The sequence below is a fragment of the Myotis yumanensis genome, unplaced genomic scaffold (assembly GCF_028538775.1).
Source record: "Myotis yumanensis isolate MYYU_CA2020_CCGP unplaced genomic scaffold, mMyoYum1.0.hap1 SCAF_7, whole genome shotgun sequence".
NCBI lineage: Eukaryota > Metazoa > Chordata > Mammalia > Chiroptera > Vespertilionidae > Myotis > Myotis yumanensis.
This window is the reverse complement of record NW_027223758.1, coordinates 66,741,959-66,750,453: the sequence shown is the minus strand read 5'-3', so window position 1 is coordinate 66,750,453 and position 8,495 is coordinate 66,741,959.

Here is an 8,495-nt window from a genome sequence, read left to right as displayed (position 1 = left end):
TATGTCCATTGGTTAGGCTTATAAGCATGCATACAAGTCCTTTGGTTGATCTCTTTCAATTCTATTTAATTCAGTAAGTTTGATTAATGCCTGCTATGGATCAGGTATTCTTCTAGGGTCTTGAATACATCAGTGAAGAAGACAAAAGTCCATACCCTCCCCAATAGAAAGGGGAATAGGGCCTCCTCGTAGCTTAAGGAGACCACAGAGAACAAGTCCCCCAGGACTAGTATACCCCCTGAGAACCCTTCACCAGCTTTACTGGCCAAGTGGGGAAGAGACTGGATGAGGAGACAAAGGTAGACCCATGGTGAAGGTGGAAGAGTTATTTGTTCTGGAAGAGTTTGAATTCTGTTACCATGGGAAGTAACCAACAGTACTAGACAGGCAACCCTCAAGTGCCATGGAAAAGCAAAGCTGGGAGCACAGCTTTGGTATGTCAGAGGCACAGACAGTGGGAGCAGCAGGAAATAGCCTCCACTCAAAAGGAGTAGCATGCTGAAGCTGGTTTGGCTTAGTGGATAGAGCGTCGGCTTGCAGATTGAAGGGTCCCAGGTTCGATTCTGGTCAAGGGCATGTACCTGGGTTGTGGGCACATCCCCAGTAGGAGATGTGCAGGAGGCAGCTGATCAGTGTTTCTCTCTCACCAATGTTTTTAACTCTCTATCTCTCTCCCTTCCTCTCTGTAAAAAATCAATAAAATATATTTTTAAAAAAGGAGTAGCAGCCTAATCAGTGTTGCTCAGTGGTTAAGCTTCAACCTATAAATCAGGAGGTCACAGTTTGGTTCCTGGTCAGAGGATATGCCCGGGTCATTCATAAAAACCCCTCTGGCCCGGCCAGTGTGGGTCAATGGTTGAGCGTCGACCTATGAACCAGGAGGTCATGGTTGGCTCCTGGTCAGGGCACATGCCCAGGTTGTGGGCTCGATCCCAGTGTGGGGCAAGCAGGAGGCAGCTGATCAATGATTCTCTCTCATCATTGATGTTTCTATTTCTCTCTCCCTCTCTCTTCCTCTCTGAAATCAATTCAAAAAACTTTTTTTTTTAAGAGTAGTAGCCGTGGCCAATGTGGCTCAGTTTGTTGGGCATCCTTCCGTGTACTGAAAGGTTGCTGGTTCTATTTCCAGTCAGGGTTTCCAGCTCCATCCCCAGTAAGAGGCATGCAGAAAGCAGCTAATGGATGGTACGCTCTCACATTAATGTTTCTCTCTCTCTGAAAATCAATTTAAAAAAATTTTTTTTAAAGTAGCAGATGAGCCCTAACTGGTTTGGCTCAATGGTTAGAGCGTTGGCCTGCGGACTGAAAGGTCCCAGGTTCGATTCCGGTCAAGGGCATGTACCTTGGTTGCGGGCACATCCCCAGTAGGAGGTGTGCAGGAGGCAGCTGATCAATGTTTCTCTCCCATCAATGTTTCTAACTCTCCATCCCTCTCCCTTCCTCTCTGTAAAAAATCAATAAAATATATTTTTTTAAAAACTAGCAGATGAAAAAAAAAAAGTAGCAGATGAGATGGAATGGCTCTGAGAAGGTGGGGCATGTCAATACTCAGAATCCCAGAAAAACATCTGCCTCTAGCTCAGAGTGGCTAACCCAAGGCACAGGGTGGAGAAGGGGAAGGGAAAGATGAATCTAGGAGTCAGTATGAGACAAGGCTGTCACCAATTAGACTTAGAGGCATGAGGAAAGGAAGGAAGAAGGAGGAACGTTGAACATGTGAAATGGGATGGGATGGACAAGTGGCCAGATAGCCCAGTTGGTTTTTATATTGGCCTTGCCTGGAATTAGTTTGGGACTGGGTAGTGCATATTGGTGTTGGCATAAATTTTGCCAGAGAACCCAACCACCATTTGCTTTTGTAGGATGATGGAAATGTCCTAAAACTGGACTGTCATGAGTATTGTATGACTCAGAAAATTTATCAAAATCTTTCAAATGTACATTTATAATAGATGAATTTTATGGTATGCAAATTATCTCTATATATAAAAGCCTAAGTGACCATTTGACTGTTCAACTGGTAGCTATGATATGCACTGACCACCAGGGGGCAGATGCTCAGTGCACAGGCATGGAAACATGGAACAGACTGATGAATCTCTGTGGGAAGGGAGAAGGGGGGAGGTCGGGAAGATATCAACCAAAGATCTTATAGCATACTAGAGTCCCGGTGCACGGATTTGTGCACCAGTGGGATCCCTCAGCCTGGCCTATGGGGATCAGGCCAAAACTGGCAGTCCGAAATCCCCTGAGGGGTCCCCGATTGCGAGAGGGCACAGGTCAGGCCGAGCGACCCTACTGGTGCACGAATCTGTGCACCAGGCCTGTAATCTATATATATAAAAGCCTAAGCACCCGTTAAGCCCTGACGACTGGACAGTAGCTATAATGTGCACTGACCACTTAGGGGCAGACATACAATGCAGGATCTGCCCCCTGGTGGTTAGTGCGCTCCCACAGCCAACCTCCAGTGGTCCCTCCCCCGCCCCCATCAGTGCCCTGACTGGTCCTGATCTGCCCAATCTCAGGCCAGGCTGAGGGACCTCACCCGTGTACGAATTCATGCACTGAGCCTCTAGTATCTCAATAAAGCTGTTAAAAAAAAAAAAAAAGAATCTGCATTTCCTCTCTTTTAGTGGTAAATCCCTGAATAGCACAATCGCATTTTATCTGAAATTGAATTAAGCTTATTTAAAATAGAGCAATTCAAAAAAACATTTGCAATGTCTCACTTAATGACCAAAATTTGAAATGACACACCTCAATTTTTTAAAAAATGTATCAAGAATTAGCCAAAACCGGTTTGGCTCAGTGGATAGAGCATCGGCCTACGGACTGAAAGGTCCCAAGTTCGATTCCAGTCAAGGGCATGTACCTGGGTTGCGGGCACATCCCCGGTGGGAGATGTGCAGGAGGCAGCTGATCGATGTTTCTCTTTCATCGATGTTTCTGACTCTCTATCTCTCTCCCTTCCTTTCTGTAAAAAATAAATAAAATATATTTTTTAAAAAAAAGAATTTAACATCCTGCCCTCACCAGTTTGGCTCAGTGGATAGAGCGTCGGCCTGCGGACTGAAGGGTCCCAGGTTTAATTCTGGTCAAGGGCATGTACCTTGGTTGCGGGCACATCCCTAGTGGGGGGTGTGCAGGAGGCAGCTGATTGATGTTTCTCTCTCTCTCTCTCATTGATGTTTCTACCTCTCTTTCCCTCTCCCTTCCTCTCTGTAAAAAGTCAATAAAATATATTTTTTTAAAAAAAGGAATTTAACATCCTTAAAGCTAAAGGCCGGTAAGCTGAGTGAATTTTAACTGTGCTATTGCCACAAGGTGGCACTATCCTAGCTGTAACATCTGTGGAATGTGCTGTACCACCAATGTTCTGTGAATCAGAACCCCAAGTGATTAGAGAGACAAGTGCCATCCTTCTCTGTCTTCCTCCCTCTTTTCTTTCTGCTTTCTCTTTCTACAGTCACCATCATTATAGCCTCTAACAATATTATCCATTTTGTTTTATTTGATGGTGTCCACACTAGTTCTGATAATGTGCCCCCAATTAGAAATGAAGGTGAAAAACACCATGAAAACGACCAGACACCAAACATACCACCGTGTTCTTTTAAATATATATATATATTGATTTTTTACAGAGAGGAAGGGAGAGGGAAAGAGAGGTAGAAACATCAATGAGAGAGAAAAATTGATCAGCTGCCTCCTGCACACCTCCTACTGGGGATGTGCCCGCAACCAAGGTGCGTGCCCTTGACTGGAATCGAACCTGGGACCCTTCAGTCTGCAGGCCAATGCTCTATCCACTGAGCCAAACCAGTTAGAGTGATACCACCGTGCTCTTAATATAGAAGAGTGCTTGATGCAAAATATTAGACAATTAAAAACATCAAGAAAGCAAACTATGCCACAGCAGTTGCAGACTTAATTGTCCTGGGCTGATGCTGGCTGAGGTCTGGGAAGTCTCCCTCCCAGGCAGTCCTCACCTCACCTGACAGCCAACAAAACTACAGCCATCCCATTCTCCCCTCCCAGAAGTCCAAACCTTCATAAACAGGAGTCAAATGAACCCCAACCCTCCATTTTTGGTTTCTTTTTTTGGGGGGCGGCGGGGTTGTTATTTTGCAGCAAAGCAGGCAAGAATTTATTGGCTGCAGCAAAAGTACACTCAGGACAGTGAAACAGAAAGGGCTTAGCGTAGAATCAACAGGAGAACCTAGGCTGGGCTGCTTTGGCTCAAGGGAGGTCAGATTAAAGGGGGCCTTGGAGATAGATTCGGGGGGTTAGCCTGAGACAAAATACTACTGCCTATTTTTCCCTTGGTTGCAAGTCTCTGTGGGTCCCTTACAGTTTAGGAGATGCATGCCTGTGGGGAAGTAGAGGAGGAAGGGAATGGCACGGGTGTTCTCCCCAGATGGAGAGCATGCCTGTTTGTGTTGATGGTACCCATCTCACACTTGAGGCTCTGACTGAAAATATGGGGTTATCTGGCTCTCAGCACCCCTACTTGAACCTCCCCCAACTCCCCGACTATTACCCTCAGACCCAGAGCAGTGCCCCTCCACCCCCAGAGGACTGCCCTAGCTTCCTCCCCTCAGCTTCTAGTTGTCCCCACAGCACCCCTACCCTCACACCAAATGGACCTACTAGAAGTGCTCTTACCTAGCTACCCCCTGCTCAGACTTCAGTCACAAGCCCAGGCCCTCCAAACACTGCACATTCAAGGCTCACCTTACCTCATATGGTCCCTGGTCATAAAGCCCCTCCCCTATTTCCCAGGAGCTCAAATTTGCCAGTGTGGGGGTTCAGAATGAGCCACCCTAAGATGTGACTCAGTGGTATATAATTACTTTGAGCTAAAAACAATTTTAGCATCAGGCTCATAAGAAACTTCTGCCCCTCTCTTTAACTACCTAGAATAGGGGTGGGCAAACTTTTTGACTTGAGGGCCACAATGGGTTCTTAAACTGGACCGGAGGGCCGGGACAAAAGCATGGATGGAGTGTTTGTGTGAATTAATATAAATTCAAAGTAAACATCATTACATAAAAGGGTACGGTCTTTTTTTTTTTTTTTTCAGTTTTATTCATTTCAAACGGGCCGGATCTGGCCCGCAGGCCGTAGTTTGCCCACGGCTGACCTAGAACTTGAATCAGGGGCCTTGCCCATAATAAAAATTATCAGAAATAACTTTTTAAAATACATTTTTATTGATTTCAGAGAGGAAGGGAGAGGGAGAGATAGAAACATCAATGATGACAGAGAATCCTCAGTAGGCTGCCTCCCACATGCCCCACACTGGGGATCGAGCCCACTGACCTAGAATTGAACCTCGACCTCCTGGCTCATAGGGCAACGTCAACCACTGAATCACACTGGCTGGGCAATAACTTTTTTTAAGTTTTAGAGAACTGCAGCCTTCTTTTTTAAAAATGTTTTTATTGATTTTTAGAGAGAGAGGAAGGGAGAGAAAGAAATATCAATGATGAGAATCATCAATAGGCTGTCTGCCTCCTGTGCAACCCCCACTGGGGATTGAGCCCACACTCCTAACGGGAATCAAACCAGTGCTCTTGGTTCATGGGTCGATGCTCAACCACTGAGCCACACTGGTTGGACAGACATAATTTCTTTTGACCTGTCTAGAAGTCAGGGTAAATTTCTGTTTACTAAATGTCTGTTTTTGGCCCTAACTGGTTTGGCCCTAGCTAGTGGATTGAGGGTCAGCCTGGCAAACAGAAGGGTCCCGGGTTCTATTCTGATCAAAGGCATGTACCTCATCCCTGGCCGTAGTCAGGACATGTGCAGGAGGCAACCAATCAATGTATCTCTCTCTGTCTCTCCCCCTCCCTTTCACTCTCTCTAAAAGCCAATGGAAAAATATCCTCGGGTGAGGATTAACAAAACAATAAACAATAAGTGTGTTTTTGTTATCATTCTGCAATGACTCATTGAGGTCCCCAAGGTACCTTACTTCACCCCTAGCTCAGGATGTCTTATATACATCCATGTTCCCTTTCTATCTCTGAACCTCTCCTGCATGCAAGGTCTATCATGTATGCAAGGTTCCCATACACATGTATGTATTATATTTGGTCGTTTTCTTTTGCTAAGCTGCCTCACGTCTATTTGATTAGTCGATCAGCCAGAAGAACCTTGAGAGCAGAGAAGTTTCTTCTTCCCCAACACCAGTTTTCACAGGATTCTACAGGGCCCAGACAGAGGCCTGGAAGATCTGCCTGTCCCACTCATCTTAGTGAGGTGGGAACCCAGGCTCAGTGACTCGTAGAAAAGTACCCTGTGTAGGAAGTCTGTAGTACAGGGTCAGCCCTACAGAAGATATTACCTCTATGGGGGGTGGAAGTGTGTGTTGGGGCCGGGGGGGGGGGGGGGGGGGGGGGCGGGGGCGGTTAAAGCAGGAGGGAAGCAGATGTAAAAATGCCTGAAGGGCCAGGGAGCCACTTGTAGTCTCCCAGTGGACCTGTCTCATTAGCCAAGCAGTACGTGCTGGAAGTGAGAGAACACCTGGTGACGCCAGGTGGGATCCTGCTGCATTAATGTGAGCAGGGGCTTTGGGAGGAAGCAGTAAGATGGGACAGTTGTAAAGGATGGAGTTGGGGTAAGGCATTCGATGAGTCAGCAAAATCAGCCCCTTGATCTCCATTAGTAGGCCATCCCTCTCATAGCAGCCCATGGTGCAGAGGAAAGTTGGTTGGGTGTTGTCCCAGGCACTGAAAGTTTGCCAGTTCGATTCCCAGTCAGGGCACCTGCCTAGTTTGCAGGCTAGATCCCTGCTGGGGATGTGCAGGAGATAGCCAATTGATGTTCCACTCTTACATCGATGTTTCTCTCTCCCGCTCCCTTCTTCTTTTTCTAAAAATCAATAATAAAAGAATCTTTTTTTAAAAAAGTTTTTAATCTCTTGTTTATAAATTACCCAAAGTAGGGGCATGTGAAGTGAAGTCAGGGGGCAGAGTGCAGGGGATAGGGTGCAAGTGAGAGTCTAGGTGAGGCTGATAGAACAAATCTTAAAACAAAACAGAAGGAAGATTCACGTTTTAGACTCAGAAGACCGATGGGGGGAGGGGAGGGGAGGGGAGGGGAGGGCAGTCCATGGAAATGTGTCTATAGAAAGCTGCCATTTAGGAAACTCAGGCAGAACCAAAGGTAATGGAAATCATGAAACCAGTTTGGTAAACAAAGAATCCTGACAGAGCATTAGCTGGGCCAACAGTGGTCACACCCACCAGTGGTCACACCCACCAAGCCAACTCAGGTTTCCCTGCTGTCCCCGGCCTGTGGTGCGGGCCCTGCAGAGATTCGAGATTCCATTTCTGGGGTCTCTGGCAAACAAGCAGACAGGACCTGTAGGCAGGAAGAAGCCTGGGGTGGATCCCATCTCTGCCAGGAAAAGCAGCAGGATGTCGGGCGAGGTACTTCTGTAGTCAGGGAAGGACGTTTAGCTCTTATTCCAAGTCAAATCTAAGAACCCCGTGAGGGCCAGACTCTTCTTGTTCATGCTTATTCCCAGCGCAGCTCCGAGAAGGGGCTCGGCCCCTAGGAGCTGGAAGCACTGCTGAGGCCTGAACTGGCTCCGGGCACCAGGAATCCTGTGAACCCAGAGTCCACCACGATAATGGGGTTTGCTCCTGGCCGCAGGGGTGAGATGGAGAGAGCATGGCATGACTGCTCATGGCAGCCAGGTGGCATGCATCCACCTGCCAAGCCTCGTCCTGAGACAAACTGACATCACGGCTCAGACCAACCTCCATGCAAAGTCCAGGCCTGCCCTCACTAGTTGTATGCGCTTGGGCAAGTCATTTCTCCACTCGGGGCCTCAGTTTCCAAGGACGGAGGATACTTAATTCCTGTCCTGCCTGCATCGGGGATGCCAAGATGAGATCCTGGGCTGGGAGGAGCTTAGTAACCGGAAGGGCTGGAGCAGGGCCTCCTGTCTGCTGTCCCCGGTGGCAGAGGCTGCTGACTGAATAAGGAAGGCCCAGAGCCCTGGAAACTCCAGAGGGGCCACACTCCAGGCACTTGCCAACCACCTTTTCCAGGGAGAAGAAACACTGTTGTCTGAATTTCCTGCTCTCAGTGAATGCAAGGCAGCCCCAAGCCCAATGTGTGCCCCGTGAAAGAAAAACCCACATCTGAGCTGGGCACTGCACACCCATCGCAGAGGCTCTGATGTGGGCCAGGCTGTGCCAAGGGTCCTTCCTTTTCTCTGCCCTCAGCAGGGACTACCCAGACCCCGGGTCAAACTCATAAGTCCAGTCCTGGACTTTAAGGCAGGGAAACTGAGGCCAGGGACCTGGAGGGGCTTATTCAAAGCCCCCACTAAATGTGCACCTGAACCTCCTAGTTCGGGCCAGGCCCGGGCTGGGTACTGGGTCCCAGAGCTGAATCTGACTCTGCTCTGCCCCAAGGCCTCCACTCCCAGAGCTCCTACCTCAACCCCTCCCTGCATCCTGCACACATTTGCCCAG